The 18,811-nt window shown below is 62.3% G+C and overlaps 5 pseudogenes; all 5 read right to left on the bottom strand.

The window, feature by feature from the left end:
• Positions 1–1,700: 1,700 nt before the first annotated feature.
• Positions 1,701–1,819, bottom strand: LOC142869018 (uncharacterized; annotated as a pseudogene).
• A 3,856-nt stretch (positions 1,820–5,675) lies between these two features.
• LOC142869017 (uncharacterized) lies at positions 5,676–5,794 on the bottom strand (annotated as a pseudogene).
• Positions 5,795–9,650: 3,856 nt separating this feature from the next.
• Positions 9,651–9,769, bottom strand: LOC142869016 (uncharacterized; annotated as a pseudogene).
• Positions 9,770–13,629: 3,860 nt separating this feature from the next.
• Positions 13,630–13,748, bottom strand: LOC142869015 (uncharacterized; annotated as a pseudogene).
• Positions 13,749–17,604: 3,856 nt separating this feature from the next.
• Positions 17,605–17,723, bottom strand: LOC142869014 (uncharacterized; annotated as a pseudogene).
• Positions 17,724–18,811: the final 1,088 nt, after the last annotated feature.

Genomic DNA, 18,811 nt, shown 5'->3' with positions numbered 1-18,811 from the left:
GGTTTCTGGAGGGCTTCCTGGAAGCAGCGTCCACACCAAGCCCTTGGAAGGCCCAGGCGACGGAGGAGCCAGCCGGTCAGGCAGGGGCCGAGGACGGTGAGAGGCCGGGCGGGAAGGAGCATGTCAGGCAGGGGCAGAGGACGGTGACAGGCCGGGCGGGAAGGAGCCGGTCAGGCGGGGGCCCAGGACAGTGACGGGCCTGGCCGGGGAGGAGCGAGTCAGGCAGGGGCAGAGGAGACGGGCTGGGTAAGGGTTAGGGTTACAGTTAGGGCACAATTCACAATCGCAAAGATGTGGAAGCCACCCGAGTGCCCATCCATCCAGGAGTGCATTAATAAAATGTGGCGCGTGGACACCACGGAGTGCCATTCGGCTGTGAGGAGCAGCGGTGAGAGGGCACCTCTCGTGTTCTCCTGGCCAGAGCTGGAACCCGTTCCAGTAAGCCAAGTATCCCAAGAATGGACACACGAGCACCACGTGAGCGCGCTCACCGGCAAATTGGTACGAACGGATGGACACCTAAGTGGACAGAGAGGAATCCCCTTCCTCGGGTGGGTGTCGGGCGGGTGGGGGGAGGGGATGGGCATACACATCCATTAGGAATGGGGTGGGTGCGCACCGACTGGGGCATGGGCGCACTTGAAGCTAATGACCCGAGGGGGGAGGCTGGGAGAGGGCAACGTACCCGACCTTAACATTGGTACCCCCACAATACGCTGGAGGTATACAACATGAGAGGTAAATGAATAAGAACACAGGGGGGAGGGGGGCACGGGCAACACATGTCACCTGAATACTTGTACTCCCATCATCTGCTTGAAAAGAGAGAGAAAAGAAAATGCAATAATAGAGGCCGGGCGCGGTGGCTCACGCCTGTAATCCTAGCTCTTGGGAGGCCGAGGCGGGTGGATTGCTCAAGGTCAGGAGTTCAAAACCAGCCTGAGCAAGAGCGAGACCCCGTCTCTACTATAAATAGAAAGAAATTGATTGGCCAACTGATATATATATATATATAAAAAAAATTAGCCGGGCATAGTGGCGCATGCCTGTAGTCCCAGCTACTCGGGAGGCTGAGGCAGAAGGATCACTCGAGCCCAGGAGTTTGAGGTTGCTGTGAGCTAGGGTGACGCCACGGCACTCACTCTAGCCTGGACAACAAAGTGAGACTCTGTCTCAAAAAAAAAAAAAAAAAAGAAAAAAAAAAAAAAGAAAATGCAATAATAGAGGTAAGAGACACTTTTTAAAAATAATGAATCCGAAGAGAAAAGTAAAAGGAGGCCTGTGGAGCAGGTCTGGGTGTGACTCCGGATCCCCCAACATCAGGTGCCACCACCAAAGATTCCTACGTGGAGCCCGTAGAACCCCAAAAGCAACGGGACGAGTTCTGGTCACATACTCCCTCAAAATGACATCCTGGCCTTCTTCTGGAACTCCCTCCCCTCTCAGACTCTCAAGGTTTCCTCCAGCGTGTCGGTTCCCACAGAGCAGACCTTTGGTCTGAGACCTGACAGTCCAGATGCCACGCGTGCTGCCGCGTGGCGGCGGTGTCGCGGCTTGGGACAAGAGGAGGCCCCACGGTGCGGGCTGGGGCGCCAGGCACAGCGGCGGGCGCTGAGGGTGGGGGTGACCCCCACCCCGGGCCGCCGCCGCGCTCCCAGAAAGGGGACAGAACGAGAGGCAAAAAAAAAAAAAAAAGCCGCCGCCTAGGGCACCCGTGATTCCCGGGCGGTCTCCCATCCAAGTACTAACGAGGCCCGACCCTGCTTAGCTTCCGAGACCAGAGGAGATGGGGGGCGTTCAGGGTGGTGTGGCCCTAGACGGCGGAGGGCGCCCCTGCCCCGCTCGAGAAGCCGAGCCTCTCTGCGCTTCCCCGCCGCCGCCTCCCGCCCCAGGCCCCGCGCCGGGCCGGGCCTGTTGAGTTCGCCGGCGGCCGGGTCCGGCGGGCTCCGAGGGACCGGGGTGATGGGCGGGGCGGGGCGGGGCGGGGCGGGGCGGGGGGCTGTCTCTCTCTACACACACACACACTCACACTCACTCACACTCACACAAGATGCGCCTCCACGGCTGGACTCGCCAAGGTGGAGACCTTCCAGCCCCCCTCCTCTCCCCGCCTGGCCTCCTTCACCTACCCGCCGCCCACCCCCAGCGCGTCGCCGCCGCTGACTGCGCACGCGCCCGGCGCTCGCCCTCTGACCCCAGCCAGGGGCCGCCCTCCCCCACAACCGCTTTCAGCTGTGCCCCCCTCCCCCCGCCCTGTGGGTGGGCTGCCGCCTATTCCCCCGGGCCAGGACTGGGGCACAGCGCAAGGGGGAGGGGAGCGAGTGTATGGGGCATCTCTCTCTGGGGATGTGTCCCATGGGTGGGGTGGGGTGGGGTGGCGTGGTTTGTGGGGCGCTGAAGAAATCAGTCCCCTCCATCTCCCACCTCTGGAAAACGCCCAAGCCCTTGGAGAACTGCCGGCACCGCTACCGTGGGGGCCGGGACCCTCCTCTGTGTCCTCCTGTGGCCCAGTCCAAGGGGCCTGGGCCTGGCCGGGGCTGCATTGGACCCCGACCACCCTGGCGTGTGGACTCGCCAAAAATCGGCCATTAGATATTGGATTCCAGCTTCCTTGAGGTCATTTCACTAATGAGTGCACCGGAAAGAGTTTCCTAATCCATCTGTGAGGGTGGCAACTGAAAGAGAATTTGAAAGCTGACAGAATAGGCGAGGGAAGGCATAGGAGATTTCCACACCCAGCAAGGAAGCCTTTCCCGAAATGGAAGAAAGAAACGAGCAAACAGAGACACCGGTAGCCCGCCCGGATCAGAGTCTGCCCCCGAGAGAAAGCACCCTGACCAGGTTCACCCGTGGGTGGGTGGCGAGCTAGCGGCATTCAGAAGAGCGAGGCCCGCAGTCTGTGCGGAAGACACCTGCACTCGGGTGTGTGTGGCGGCACAATTCCCAAGCAGCTCCAGATGTTAAACCAAGGAGAAGCCAGGGAGTTCCCAACGCCCCAGGTGTCCTCAGCCCACGACTGGCTGCTGTGGGAATGCGAAGCCCGGCTCCTTGTCTCAGAGCGGGGTTCCCAGGAGGATCAGGCTGAAGCTGGGACTTGGCCTCAAAGTGTCCCCTCGAATGGCCACCCCCTTCCCCTTCCTGCTCCTCTACTCCTGGTGCCCCTCCATCCAGGGGCCAGACCTTAGAGTCACCGCAAGAGAATCCTGGTCCCAAAGGAGCCTTCTGGGGGACCGGTGCTGAGAGAGGTTGTGGGCATGGCCCGCTGGGGCTCTGCCCGACCCAGGGCTGAGAGACGCAACCTCCCAGCTCTGGGTCCCTGCAGGAAGTGTTGGCAAGCACAGGGCCGGTCCTCCAAAGGCCCAGGTGCAGGGAGCCCAGGCCAAGCAGCCTGTGGAAGAAGCCACTTGCCGTGCCACCCCGGGAACAGGACTGCAGGCCCCGGCCCTTCCCACCTCCTCCTCCTCCTCTTCCCCCCCACCCCCCGCCCCCACCCCTCCACCGACATGGCACAGGGCTCAGAGACACCTCAGACCCTTGCTACCCAAAGTGCAAAGGGCATCGGTTGCTCCTCCAAACCCCCCGCCCAGCAGACCACGTTGTCCAGCCAGCCCCCGGGCCTCCCTGGGGTGCCCAGCACAAAAGTGCAGACACCCACGGGACCCTCAGTCTCAGTTTTCGGATGTTTTTGCCACTCTAAGGACCCGCAGGCCAGCTGGGCCTTCGGGCAGGACAGAGAGCCCCGGAATCCGACGTGGAGAGCTGCGTGTACGTCCCCATCAGGAGGCGGTCCCCACCTCCGGGGCTCTCCCCTTGCGGGGAGCGGCAGCCCCAGGGCCTCAGGCAAGACACCAGGCTGGGCCCCCCCACGGCACAGCGGGGGGGGGGGGGGAGGGGGCACAGCGGGGGGGGGCACGTTCCCCCGCACAAGCGCCTTAGGGACGGCTGCTGGAGACTGCTGCGGCCACCCTGCTGCCGGGTTTCTGGAGGGCTTCCTGGAAGCAGCGTCCACACCAAGCCCTTGGAAGGCCCAGGCGACGGAGGAGCCAGCCGGTCAGGCAGGGGCCGAGGACGGTGAGAGGCCGGGCGGGAAGGAGCATGTCAGGCAGGGGCAGAGGACGGTGACAGGCCGGGCGGGAAGGAGCCGGTCAGGCGGGGGCCCAGGACAGTGACGGGCCTGGCCGGGGAGGAGCGAGTCAGGCAGGGGCAGAGGAGACGGGCTGGGTAAGGGTTAGGGTTACAGTTAGGGCACAATTCACAATCGCAAAGATGTGGAAGCCACCCGAGTGCCCATCCATCCAGGAGTGCATTAATAAAATGTGGCGCGTGGACACCACGGAGTGCCATTCGGCTGTGAGGAGCAGCGGTGAGAGGGCACCTCTCGTGTTCTCCTGGCCAGAGCTGGAACCCGTTCCAGTAAGCCAAGTATCCCAAGAATGGACACACGAGCACCACGTGAGCGCGCTCACCGGCAAATTGGTACGAACGGATGGACACCTAAGTGGACAGAGAGGAATCCCCTTCCTCGGGTGGGTGTCGGGCGGGTGGGGGGAGGGGATGGGCATACACATCCATTAGGAATGGGGTGGGTGCGCACCGACTGGGGCATGGGCGCACTTGAAGCTAATGACCCGAGGGGGGAGGCTGGGAGAGGGCAACGTACCCGACCTTAACATTGGTACCCCCACAATACGCTGGAGGTATACAACATGAGAGGTAAATGAATAAGAACACAGGGGGGAGGGGGGCACGGGCAACACATGTCACCTGAATACTTGTACTCCCATCATCTGCTTGAAAAGAGAGAGAAAAGAAAATGCAATAATAGAGGCCGGGCGCGGTGGCTCACGCCTGTAATCCTAGCTCTTGGGAGGCCGAGGCGGGTGGATTGCTCAAGGTCAGGAGTTCAAAACCAGCCTGAGCAAGAGCGAGACCCCGTCTCTACTATAAATAGAAAGAAATTGATTGGCCAACTGATATATATATATATATAAAAAAAATTAGCCGGGCATAGTGGCGCATGCCTGTAGTCCCAGCTACTCGGGAGGCTGAGGCAGAAGGATCACTCGAGCCCAGGAGTTTGAGGTTGCTGTGAGCTAGGGTGACGCCACGGCACTCACTCTAGCCTGGACAACAAAGTGAGACTCTGTCTCAAAAAAAAAAAAAAAAAAGAAAAAAAAAAAAAAGAAAATGCAATAATAGAGGTAAGAGACACTTTTTAAAAATAATGAATCCGAAGAGAAAAGTAAAAGGAGGCCTGTGGAGCAGGTCTGGGTGTGACTCCGGATCCCCCAACATCAGGTGCCACCACCAAAGATTCCTACGTGGAGCCCGTAGAACCCCAAAAGCAACGGGACGAGTTCTGGTCACATACTCCCTCAAAATGACATCCTGGCCTTCTTCTGGAACTCCCTCCCCTCTCAGACTCTCAAGGTTTCCTCCAGCGTGTCGGTTCCCACAGAGCAGACCTTTGGTCTGAGACCTGACAGTCCAGATGCCACGCGTGCTGCCGCGTGGCGGCGGTGTCGCGGCTTGGGACAAGAGGAGGCCCCACGGTGCGGGCTGGGGCGCCAGGCACAGCGGCGGGCGCTGAGGGTGGGGGTGACCCCCACCCCGGGCCGCCGCCGCGCTCCCAGAAAGGGGACAGAACGAGAGGCAAAAAAAAAAAAAAAAGCCGCCGCCTAGGGCACCCGTGATTCCCGGGCGGTCTCCCATCCAAGTACTAACGAGGCCCGACCCTGCTTAGCTTCCGAGACCAGAGGAGATGGGGGGCGTTCAGGGTGGTGTGGCCCTAGACGGCGGAGGGCGCCCCTGCCCCGCTCGAGAAGCCGAGCCTCTCTGCGCTTCCCCGCCGCCGCCTCCCGCCCCAGGCCCCGCGCCGGGCCGGGCCTGTTGAGTTCGCCGGCGGCCGGGTCCGGCGGGCTCCGAGGGACCGGGGTGATGGGCGGGGCGGGGCGGGGCGGGGCGGGGCGGGGGGCTGTCTCTCTCTACACACACACACACTCACACTCACTCACACTCACACAAGATGCGCCTCCACGGCTGGACTCGCCAAGGTGGAGACCTTCCAGCCCCCCTCCTCTCCCCGCCTGGCCTCCTTCACCTACCCGCCGCCCACCCCCAGCGCGTCGCCGCCGCTGACTGCGCACGCGCCCGGCGCTCGCCCTCTGACCCCAGCCAGGGGCCGCCCTCCCCCACAACCGCTTTCAGCTGTGCCCCCCTCCCCCCGCCCTGTGGGTGGGCTGCCGCCTATTCCCCCGGGCCAGGACTGGGGCACAGCGCAAGGGGGAGGGGAGCGAGTGTATGGGGCATCTCTCTCTGGGGATGTGTCCCATGGGTGGGGTGGGGTGGGGTGGCGTGGTTTGTGGGGCGCTGAAGAAATCAGTCCCCTCCATCTCCCACCTCTGGAAAACGCCCAAGCCCTTGGAGAACTGCCGGCACCGCTACCGTGGGGGCCGGGACCCTCCTCTGTGTCCTCCTGTGGCCCAGTCCAAGGGGCCTGGGCCTGGCCGGGGCTGCATTGGACCCCGACCACCCTGGCGTGTGGACTCGCCAAAAATCGGCCATTAGATATTGGATTCCAGCTTCCTTGAGGTCATTTCACTAATGAGTGCACCGGAAAGAGTTTCCTAATCCATCTGTGAGGGTGGCAACTGAAAGAGAATTTGAAAGCTGACAGAATAGGCGAGGGAAGGCATAGGAGATTTCCACACCCAGCAAGGAAGCCTTTCCCGAAATGGAAGAAAGAAACGAGCAAACAGAGACACCGGTAGCCCGCCCGGATCAGAGTCTGCCCCCGAGAGAAAGCACCCTGACCAGGTTCACCCGTGGGTGGGTGGCGAGCTAGCGGCATTCAGAAGAGCGAGGCCCGCAGTCTGTGCGGAAGACACCTGCACTCGGGTGTGTGTGGCGGCACAATTCCCAAGCAGCTCCAGATGTTAAACCAAGGAGAAGCCAGGGAGTTCCCAACGCCCCAGGTGTCCTCAGCCCACGACTGGCTGCTGTGGGAATGCGAAGCCCGGCTCCTTGTCTCAGAGCGGGGTTCCCAGGAGGATCAGGCTGAAGCTGGGACTTGGCCTCAAAGTGTCCCCTCGAATGGCCACCCCCTTCCCCTTCCTGCTCCTCTACTCCTGGTGCCCCTCCATCCAGGGGCCAGACCTTAGAGTCACCGCAAGAGAATCCTGGTCCCAAAGGAGCCTTCTGGGGGACCGGTGCTGAGAGAGGTTGTGGGCATGGCCCGCTGGGGCTCTGCCCGACCCAGGGCTGAGAGACGCAACCTCCCAGCTCTGGGTCCCTGCAGGAAGTGTTGGCAAGCACAGGGCCGGTCCTCCAAAGGCCCAGGTGCAGGGAGCCCAGGCCAAGCAGCCTGTGGAAGAAGCCACTTGCCGTGCCACCCCGGGAACAGGACTGCAGGCCCCGGCCCTTCCCACCTCCTCCTCCTCCTCTTCCCCCCCACCCCCCGCCCCCACCCCTCCACCGACATGGCACAGGGCTCAGAGACACCTCAGACCCTTGCTACCCAAAGTGCAAAGGGCATCGGTTGCTCCTCCAAACCCCCCGCCCAGCAGACCACGTTGTCCAGCCAGCCCCCGGGCCTCCCTGGGGTGCCCAGCACAAAAGTGCAGACACCCACGGGACCCTCAGTCTCAGTTTTCGGATGTTTTTGCCACTCTAAGGACCCGCAGGCCAGCTGGGCCTTCGGGCAGGACAGAGAGCCCCGGAATCCGACGTGGAGAGCTGCGTGTACGTCCCCATCAGGAGGCGGTCCCCACCTCCGGGGCTCTCCCCTTGCGGGGAGCGGCAGCCCCAGGGCCTCAGGCAAGACACCAGGCTGGGCCCCCCCACGGCACAGCGGGGGGGGGGGGGGAGGGGGCACAGCGGGGGGGGGCACGTTCCCCCGCACAAGCGCCTTAGGGACGGCTGCTGGAGACTGCTGCGGCCACCCTGCTGCCGGGTTTCTGGAGGGCTTCCTGGAAGCAGCGTCCACACCAAGCCCTTGGAAGGCCCAGGCGACGGAGGAGCCAGCCGGTCAGGCAGGGGCCGAGGACGGTGAGAGGCCGGGCGGGAAGGAGCATGTCAGGCAGGGGCAGAGGACGGTGACAGGCCGGGCGGGAAGGAGCCGGTCAGGCGGGGGCCCAGGACAGTGACGGGCCTGGCCGGGGAGGAGCGAGTCAGGCAGGGGCAGAGGAGACGGGCTGGGTAAGGGTTAGGGTTACAGTTAGGGCACAATTCACAATCGCAAAGATGTGGAAGCCACCCGAGTGCCCATCCATCCAGGAGTGCATTAATAAAATGTGGCGCGTGGACACCACGGAGTGCCATTCGGCTGTGAGGAGCAGCGGTGAGAGGGCACCTCTCGTGTTCTCCTGGCCAGAGCTGGAACCCGTTCCAGTAAGCCAAGTATCCCAAGAATGGACACACGAGCACCACGTGAGCGCGCTCACCGGCAAATTGGTACGAACGGATGGACACCTAAGTGGACAGAGAGGAATCCCCTTCCTCGGGTGGGTGTCGGGCGGGTGGGGGGAGGGGATGGGCATACACATCCATTAGGAATGGGGTGGGTGCGCACCGACTGGGGCATGGGCGCACTTGAAGCTAATGACCCGAGGGGGGAGGCTGGGAGAGGGCAACGTACCCGACCTTAACATTGGTACCCCCACAATACGCTGGAGGTATACAACATGAGAGGTAAATGAATAAGAACACAGGGGGGAGGGGGGCACGGGCAACACATGTCACCTGAATACTTGTACTCCCATCATCTGCTTGAAAAGAGAGAGAAAAGAAAATGCAATAATAGAGGCCGGGCGCGGTGGCTCACGCCTGTAATCCTAGCTCTTGGGAGGCCGAGGCGGGTGGATTGCTCAAGGTCAGGAGTTCAAAACCAGCCTGAGCAAGAGCGAGACCCCGTCTCTACTATAAATAGAAAGAAATTGATTGGCCAACTGATATATATATATATATAAAAAAAATTAGCCGGGCATAGTGGCGCATGCCTGTAGTCCCAGCTACTCGGGAGGCTGAGGCAGAAGGATCACTCGAGCCCAGGAGTTTGAGGTTGCTGTGAGCTAGGGTGACGCCACGGCACTCACTCTAGCCTGGACAACAAAGTGAGACTCTGTCTCAAAAAAAAAAAAAAAAAAGAAAAAAAAAAAAAAGAAAATGCAATAATAGAGGTAAGAGACACTTTTTAAAAATAATGAATCCGAAGAGAAAAGTAAAAGGAGGCCTGTGGAGCAGGTCTGGGTGTGACTCCGGATCCCCCAACATCAGGTGCCACCACCAAAGATTCCTACGTGGAGCCCGTAGAACCCCAAAAGCAACGGGACGAGTTCTGGTCACATACTCCCTCAAAATGACATCCTGGCCTTCTTCTGGAACTCCCTCCCCTCTCAGACTCTCAAGGTTTCCTCCAGCGTGTCGGTTCCCACAGAGCAGACCTTTGGTCTGAGACCTGACAGTCCAGATGCCACGCGTGCTGCCGCGTGGCGGCGGTGTCGCGGCTTGGGACAAGAGGAGGCCCCACGGTGCGGGCTGGGGCGCCAGGCACAGCGGCGGGCGCTGAGGGTGGGGGTGACCCCCACCCCGGGCCGCCGCCGCGCTCCCAGAAAGGGGACAGAACGAGAGGCAAAAAAAAAAAAAAAAGCCGCCGCCTAGGGCACCCGTGATTCCCGGGCGGTCTCCCATCCAAGTACTAACGAGGCCCGACCCTGCTTAGCTTCCGAGACCAGAGGAGATGGGGGGCGTTCAGGGTGGTGTGGCCCTAGACGGCGGAGGGCGCCCCTGCCCCGCTCGAGAAGCCGAGCCTCTCTGCGCTTCCCCGCCGCCGCCTCCCGCCCCAGGCCCCGCGCCGGGCCGGGCCTGTTGAGTTCGCCGGCGGCCGGGTCCGGCGGGCTCCGAGGGACCGGGGTGATGGGCGGGGCGGGGCGGGGCGGGGCGGGGCGGGGGGCTGTCTCTCTCTACACACACACACACTCACACTCACTCACACTCACACAAGATGCGCCTCCACGGCTGGACTCGCCAAGGTGGAGACCTTCCAGCCCCCCTCCTCTCCCCGCCTGGCCTCCTTCACCTACCCGCCGCCCACCCCCAGCGCGTCGCCGCCGCTGACTGCGCACGCGCCCGGCGCTCGCCCTCTGACCCCAGCCAGGGGCCGCCCTCCCCCACAACCGCTTTCAGCTGTGCCCCCCTCCCCCCGCCCTGTGGGTGGGCTGCCGCCTATTCCCCCGGGCCAGGACTGGGGCACAGCGCAAGGGGGAGGGGAGCGAGTGTATGGGGCATCTCTCTCTGGGGATGTGTCCCATGGGTGGGGTGGGGTGGGGTGGCGTGGTTTGTGGGGCGCTGAAGAAATCAGTCCCCTCCATCTCCCACCTCTGGAAAACGCCCAAGCCCTTGGAGAACTGCCGGCACCGCTACCGTGGGGGCCGGGACCCTCCTCTGTGTCCTCCTGTGGCCCAGTCCAAGGGGCCTGGGCCTGGCCGGGGCTGCATTGGACCCCGACCACCCTGGCGTGTGGACTCGCCAAAAATCGGCCATTAGATATTGGATTCCAGCTTCCTTGAGGTCATTTCACTAATGAGTGCACCGGAAAGAGTTTCCTAATCCATCTGTGAGGGTGGCAACTGAAAGAGAATTTGAAAGCTGACAGAATAGGCGAGGGAAGGCATAGGAGATTTCCACACCCAGCAAGGAAGCCTTTCCCGAAATGGAAGAAAGAAACGAGCAAACAGAGACACCGGTAGCCCGCCCGGATCAGAGTCTGCCCCCGAGAGAAAGCACCCTGACCAGGTTCACCCGTGGGTGGGTGGCGAGCTAGCGGCATTCAGAAGAGCGAGGCCCGCAGTCTGTGCGGAAGACACCTGCACTCGGGTGTGTGTGGCGGCACAATTCCCAAGCAGCTCCAGATGTTAAACCAAGGAGAAGCCAGGGAGTTCCCAACGCCCCAGGTGTCCTCAGCCCACGACTGGCTGCTGTGGGAATGCGAAGCCCGGCTCCTTGTCTCAGAGCGGGGTTCCCAGGAGGATCAGGCTGAAGCTGGGACTTGGCCTCAAAGTGTCCCCTCGAATGGCCACCCCCTTCCCCTTCCTGCTCCTCTACTCCTGGTGCCCCTCCATCCAGGGGCCAGACCTTAGAGTCACCGCAAGAGAATCCTGGTCCCAAAGGAGCCTTCTGGGGGACCGGTGCTGAGAGAGGTTGTGGGCATGGCCCGCTGGGGCTCTGCCCGACCCAGGGCTGAGAGACGCAACCTCCCAGCTCTGGGTCCCTGCAGGAAGTGTTGGCAAGCACAGGGCCGGTCCTCCAAAGGCCCAGGTGCAGGGAGCCCAGGCCAAGCAGCCTGTGGCAGAAGCCACTTGCCGTGCCACCCCGGGAACAGGACTGCAGGCCCCGGCCCTTCCCACCTCCTCCTCCTCCTCTTCCCCCCCACCCCCCGCCCCCACCCCTCCACCGACATGGCACAGGGCTCAGAGACACCTCAGACCCTTGCTACCCAAAGTGCAAAGGGCATCGGTTGCTCCTCCAAACCCCCCGCCCAGCAGACCACGTTGTCCAGCCAGCCCCCGGGCCTCCCTGGGGTGCCCAGCACAAAAGTGCAGACACCCACGGGACCCTCAGTCTCAGTTTTCGGATGTTTTTGCCACTCTAAGGACCCGCAGGCCAGCTGGGCCTTCGGGCAGGACAGAGAGCCCCGGAATCCGACGTGGAGAGCTGCGTGTACGTCCCCATCAGGAGGCGGTCCCCACCTCCGGGGCTCTCCCCTTGCGGGGAGCGGCAGCCCCAGGGCCTCAGGCAAGACACCAGGCTGGGCCCCCCCACGGCACAGCGGGGGGGGGGGGGAGGGGGCACAGCGGGGGGGGGGGGGGCACGTTCCCCCGCACAAGCGCCTTAGGGACGGCTGCTGGAGACTGCTGCGGCCACCCTGCTGCCGGGTTTCTGGAGGGCTTCCTGGAAGCAGCGTCCACACCAAGCCCTTGGAAGGCCCAGGCGACGGAGGAGCCAGCCGGTCAGGCAGGGGCCGAGGACGGTGAGAGGCCGGGCGGGAAGGAGCATGTCAGGCAGGGGCAGAGGACGGTGACAGGCCGGGCGGGAAGGAGCCGGTCAGGCGGGGGCCCAGGACAGTGACGGGCCTGGCCGGGGAGGAGCGAGTCAGGCAGGGGCAGAGGAGACGGGCTGGGTAAGGGTTAGGGTTACAGTTAGGGCACAATTCACAATCGCAAAGATGTGGAAGCCACCCGAGTGCCCATCCATCCAGGAGTGCATTAATAAAATGTGGCGCGTGGACACCACGGAGTGCCATTCGGCTGTGAGGAGCAGCGGTGAGAGGGCACCTCTCGTGTTCTCCTGGCCAGAGCTGGAACCCGTTCCAGTAAGCCAAGTATCCCAAGAATGGACACACGAGCACCACGTGAGCGCGCTCACCGGCAAATTGGTACGAACGGATGGACACCTAAGTGGACAGAGAGGAATCCCCTTCCTCGGGTGGGTGTCGGGCGGGTGGGGGGAGGGGATGGGCATACACATCCATTAGGAATGGGGTGGGTGCGCACCGACTGGGGCATGGGCGCACTTGAAGCTAATGACCCGAGGGGGGAGGCTGGGAGAGGGCAACGTACCCGACCTTAACATTGGTACCCCCACAATACGCTGGAGGTATACAACATGAGAGGTAAATGAATAAGAACACAGGGGGGAGGGGGGCACGGGCAACACATGTCACCTGAATACTTGTACTCCCATCATCTGCTTGAAAAGAGAGAGAAAAGAAAATGCAATAATAGAGGCCGGGCGCGGTGGCTCACGCCTGTAATCCTAGCTCTTGGGAGGCCGAGGCGGGTGGATTGCTCAAGGTCAGGAGTTCAAAACCAGCCTGAGCAAGAGCGAGACCCCGTCTCTACTATAAATAGAAAGAAATTGATTGGCCAACTGATATATATATATATATAAAAAAAATTAGCCGGGCATAGTGGCGCATGCCTGTAGTCCCAGCTACTCGGGAGGCTGAGGCAGAAGGATCACTCGAGCCCAGGAGTTTGAGGTTGCTGTGAGCTAGGGTGACGCCACGGCACTCACTCTAGCCTGGACAACAAAGTGAGACTCTGTCTCAAAAAAAAAAAAAAAAAAGAAAAAAAAAAAAAAGAAAATGCAATAATAGAGGTAAGAGACACTTTTTAAAAATAATGAATCCGAAGAGAAAAGTAAAAGGAGGCCTGTGGAGCAGGTCTGGGTGTGACTCCGGATCCCCCAACATCAGGTGCCACCACCAAAGATTCCTACGTGGAGCCCGTAGAACCCCAAAAGCAACGGGACGAGTTCTGGTCACATACTCCCTCAAAATGACATCCTGGCCTTCTTCTGGAACTCCCTCCCCTCTCAGACTCTCAAGGTTTCCTCCAGCGTGTCGGTTCCCACAGAGCAGACCTTTGGTCTGAGACCTGACAGTCCAGATGCCACGCGTGCTGCCGCGTGGCGGCGGTGTCGCGGCTTGGGACAAGAGGAGGCCCCACGGTGCGGGCTGGGGCGCCAGGCACAGCGGCGGGCGCTGAGGGTGGGGGTGACCCCCACCCCGGGCCGCCGCCGCGCTCCCAGAAAGGGGACAGAACGAGAGGCAAAAAAAAAAAAAAAAGCCGCCGCCTAGGGCACCCGTGATTCCCGGGCGGTCTCCCATCCAAGTACTAACGAGGCCCGACCCTGCTTAGCTTCCGAGACCAGAGGAGATGGGGGGCGTTCAGGGTGGTGTGGCCCTAGACGGCGGAGGGCGCCCCTGCCCCGCTCGAGAAGCCGAGCCTCTCTGCGCTTCCCCGCCGCCGCCTCCCGCCCCAGGCCCCGCGCCGGGCCGGGCCTGTTGAGTTCGCCGGCGGCCGGGTCCGGCGGGCTCCGAGGGACCGGGGTGATGGGCGGGGCGGGGCGGGGCGGGGCGGGGCGGGGGGCTGTCTCTCTCTACACACACACACACTCACACTCACTCACACTCACACAAGATGCGCCTCCACGGCTGGACTCGCCAAGGTGGAGACCTTCCAGCCCCCCTCCTCTCCCCGCCTGGCCTCCTTCACCTACCCGCCGCCCACCCCCAGCGCGTCGCCGCCGCTGACTGCGCACGCGCCCGGCGCTCGCCCTCTGACCCCAGCCAGGGGCCGCCCTCCCCCACAACCGCTTTCAGCTGTGCCCCCCTCCCCCCGCCCTGTGGGTGGGCTGCCGCCTATTCCCCCGGGCCAGGACTGGGGCACAGCGCAAGGGGGAGGGGAGCGAGTGTATGGGGCATCTCTCTCTGGGGATGTGTCCCATGGGTGGGGTGGGGTGGGGTGGCGTGGTTTGTGGGGCGCTGAAGAAATCAGTCCCCTCCATCTCCCACCTCTGGAAAACGCCCAAGCCCTTGGAGAACTGCCGGCACCGCTACCGTGGGGGCCGGGACCCTCCTCTGTGTCCTCCTGTGGCCCAGTCCAAGGGGCCTGGGCCTGGCCGGGGCTGCATTGGACCCCGACCACCCTGGCGTGTGGACTCGCCAAAAATCGGCCATTAGATATTGGATTCCAGCTTCCTTGAGGTCATTTCACTAATGAGTGCACCGGAAAGAGTTTCCTAATCCATCTGTGAGGGTGGCAACTGAAAGAGAATTTGAAAGCTGACAGAATAGGCGAGGGAAGGCATAGGAGATTTCCACACCCAGCAAGGAAGCCTTTCCCGAAATGGAAGAAAGAAACGAGCAAACAGAGACACCGGTAGCCCGCCCGGATCAGAGTCTGCCCCCGAGAGAAAGCACCCTGACCAGGTTCACCCGTGGGTGGGTGGCGAGCTAGCGGCATTCAGAAGAGCGAGGCCCGCAGTCTGTGCGGAAGACACCTGCACTCGGGTGTGTGTGGCGGCACAATTCCCAAGCAGCTCCAGATGTTAAACCAAGGAGAAGCCAGGGAGTTCCCAACGCCCCAGGTGTCCTCAGCCCACGACTGGCTGCTGTGGGAATGCGAAGCCCGGCTCCTTGTCTCAGAGCGGGGTTCCCAGGAGGATCAGGCTGAAGCTGGGACTTGGCCTCAAAGTGTCCCCTCGAATGGCCACCCCCTTCCCCTTCCTGCTCCTCTACTCCTGGTGCCCCTCCATCCAGGGGCCAGACCTTAGAGTCACCGCAAGAGAATCCTGGTCCCAAAGGAGCCTTCTGGGGGACCGGTGCTGAGAGAGGTTGTGGGCATGGCCCGCTGGGGCTCTGCCCGACCCAGGGCTGAGAGACGCAACCTCCCAGCTCTGGGTCCCTGCAGGAAGTGTTGGCAAGCACAGGGCCGGTCCTCCAAAGGCCCAGGTGCAGGGAGCCCAGGCCAAGCAGCCTGTGGAAGAAGCCACTTGCCGTGCCACCCCGGGAACAGGACTGCAGGCCCCGGCCCTTCCCACCTCCTCCTCCTCCTCTTCCCCCCCACCCCCCGCCCCCACCCCTCCACCGACATGGCACAGGGCTCAGAGACACCTCAGACCCTTGCTACCCAAAGTGCAAAGGGCATCGGTTGCTCCTCCAAACCCCCCGCCCAGCAGACCACGTTGTCCAGCCAGCCCCCGGGCCTCCCTGGGGTGCCCAGCACAAAAGTGCAGACACCCACGGGACCCTCAGTCTCAGTTTTCGGATGTTTTTGCCACTCTAAGGACCCGCAGGCCAGCTGGGCCTTCGGGCAGGACAGAGAGCCCCGGAATCCGACGTGGAGAGCTGCGTGTACGTCCCCATCAGGAGGCGGTCCCCACCTCCGGGGCTCTCCCCTTGCGGGGAGCGGCAGCCCCAGGGCCTCAGGCAAGACACCAGGCTGGGCCCCCCCACGGCACAGCGGGGGGGGGGGGGGAGGGGGCACAGCGGGGGGGGGCACGTTCCCCCGCACAAGCGCCTTAGGGACGGCTGCTGGAGACTGCTGCGGCCACCCTGCTGCCGGGTTTCTGGAGGGCTTCCTGGAAGCAGCGTCCACACCAAGCCCTTGGAAGGCCCAGGCGACGGAGGAGCCAGCCGGTCAGGCAGGGGCCGAGGACGGTGAGAGGCCGGGCGGGAAGGAGCATGTCAGGCAGGGGCAGAGGACGGTGACAGGCCGGGCGGGAAGGAGCCGGTCAGGCGGGGGCCCAGGACAGTGACGGGCCTGGCCGGGGAGGAGCGAGTCAGGCAGGGGCAGAGGAGACGGGCTGGGTAAGGGTTAGGGTTACAGTTAGGGCACAATTCACAATCGCAAAGATGTGGAAGCCACCCGAGTGCCCATCCATCCAGGAGTGCATTAATAAAATGTGGCGCGTGGACACCACGGAGTGCCATTCGGCTGTGAGGAGCAGCGGTGAGAGGGCACCTCTCGTGTTCTCCTGGCCAGAGCTGGAACCCGTTCCAGTAAGCCAAGTATCCCAAGAATGGACACACGAGCACCACGTGAGCGCGCTCACCGGCAAATTGGTACGAACGGATGGACACCTAAGTGGACAGAGAGGAATCCCCTTCCTCGGGTGGGTGTCGGGCGGGTGGGGGGAGGGGATGGGCATACACATCCATTAGGAATGGGGTGGGTGCGCACCGACTGGGGCATGGGCGCACTTGAAGCTAATGACCCGAGGGGGGAGGCTGGGAGAGGGCAACGTACCCGACCTTAACATTGGTACCCCCACAATACGCTGGAGGTATACAACATGAGAGGTAAATGAATAAGAACACAGGGGGGAGGGGGGCACGGGCAACACATGTCACCTGAATACTTGTACTCCCATCATCTGCTTGAAAAGAGAGAGAAAAGAAAATGCAATAATAGAGGCCGGGCGCGGTGGCTCACGCCTGTAATCCTAGCTCTTGGGAGGCCGAGGCGGGTGGATTGCTCAAGGTCAGGAGTTCAAAACCAGCCTGAGCAAGAGCGAGACCCCGTCTCTACTATAAATAGAAAGAAATTGATTGGCCAACTGATATATATATATATATAAAAAAAATTAGCCGGGCATAGTGGCGCATGCCTGTAGTCCCAGCTACTCGGGAGGCTGAGGCAGAAGGATCACTCGAGCCCAGGAGTTTGAGGTTGCTGTGAGCTAGGGTGACGCCACGGCACTCACTCTAGCCTGGACAACAAAGTGAGACTCTGTCTCAAAAAAAAAAAAAAAAAAGAAAAAAAAAAAAAAGAAAATGCAATAATAGAGGTAAGAGACACTTTTTAAAAATAATGAATCCGAAGAGAAAAGTAAAAGGAGGCCTGTGGAGCAGGTCTGGGTGTGACTCCGGATCCCCCAACATCAGGTGCCACCACCAAAGATTCCTACGTGGAGCCCGTAGAACCCCAAAAGCAACGGGACGAGTTCTGGTCACATACTCCCTCAAAATGACATCCTGGCCTTCTTCTGGAACTCCCTCCCCTCTCAGACTCTCAAGGTTTCCTCCAGCGTGTCGGTTCCCACAGAGCAGACCTTTGGTCTGAGACCTGACAGTCCAGATGCCACGCGTGCTGCCGCGTGGCGGCGGTGTCGCGGCTTGGGACAAGAGGAGGCCCCACGGTGCGGGCTGGGGCGCCAGGCACAGCGGCGGGCGCTGAGGGTGGGGGTGACCCCCACCCCGGGCCGCCGCCGCGCTCCCAGAAAGGGGACAGAACGAGAGGCAAAAAAAAAAAAAAAAGCCGCCGCCTAGGGCACCCGTGATTCCCGGGCGGTCTCCCATCCAAGTACTAACGAGGCCCGACCCTGCTTAGCTTCCGAGACCAGAGGAGATGGGGGGCGTTCAGGGTGGTGTGGCCCTAGACGGCGGAGGGCGCCCCTGCCCCGCTCGAGAAGCCGAGCCTCTCTGCGCTTCCCCGCCGCCGCCTCCCGCCCCAGGCCCCGCGCCGGGCCGGGCCTGTTGAGTTCGCCGGCGGCCGGGTCCGGCGGGCTCCGAGGGACCGGGGTGATGGGCGGGGCGGGGCGGGGCGGGGCGGGGCGGGGGGCTGTCTCTCTCTACACACACACACACTCACACTCACTCACACTCACACAAGATGCGCCTCCACGGCTGGACTCGCCAAGGTGGAGACCTTCCAGCCCCCCTCCTCTCCCCGCCTGGCCTCCTTCACCTACCCGCCGCCCACCCCCAGCGCGTCGCCGCCGCTGACTGCGCACGCGCCCGGCGCTCGCCCTCTGACCCCAGCCAGGGGCCGCCCTCCCCCACAACCGCTTTCAGCTGTGCCCCCCTCCCCCCGCCCTGTGGGTGGGCTGCCGCCTATTCCCCCGGGCCAGGACTGGGGCACAGCGCAAGGGGGAGGGGAGCGAGTGTATGGGGCATCTCTCTCTGGGGATGTGTCCCATGGGTGGGGTGGGGTGGGGTGGCGTGGTTTGTGGGGCGCTGAAGAAATCAGTCCCCTCCATCTCCCACCTCTGGAAAACGCCCAAGCCCTTGGAGAACTGCCGGCACCGCTACCGTGGGGGCCGGGACCCTCCTCTGTGTCCTCCTGTGGCCCAGTCCAAGGGGCCTGGGCCTGGCCGGGGCTGCATTGGACCCCGACCACCCTGGCGTGTGGACTCGCCAAAAATCGGCCATTAGATATTGGATTCCAGCTTCCTTGAGGTCATTTCACTAATGAGTGCACCGGAAAGAGTTTCCTAATCCATCTGTGAGGGTGGCAACTGAAAGAGAATTTGAAAGCTGACAGAATAGGCGAGGGAAGGCATAGGAGATTTCCACACCCAGCAAGGAAGCCTTTCCCGAAATGGAAGAAAGAAACGAGCAAACAGAGACACCGGTAGCCCGCCCGGATCAGAGTCTGCCCCCGAGAGAAAGCACCCTGACCAGGTTCACCCGTGGGTGGGTGGCGAGCTAGCGGCATTCAGAAGAGCGAGGCCCGCAGTCTGTGCGGAA

This window comes from Microcebus murinus, unplaced genomic scaffold, assembly GCF_040939455.1.
Source record: "Microcebus murinus isolate Inina unplaced genomic scaffold, M.murinus_Inina_mat1.0 scaf051_hap2_Mmur4.0, whole genome shotgun sequence".
Taxonomy (NCBI): Eukaryota; Metazoa; Chordata; class Mammalia; order Primates; family Cheirogaleidae; genus Microcebus; species Microcebus murinus.
The sequence above is the reverse complement of the archived record's forward strand: the minus strand, read 5'-3'. Positions and strand labels throughout refer to the sequence as shown.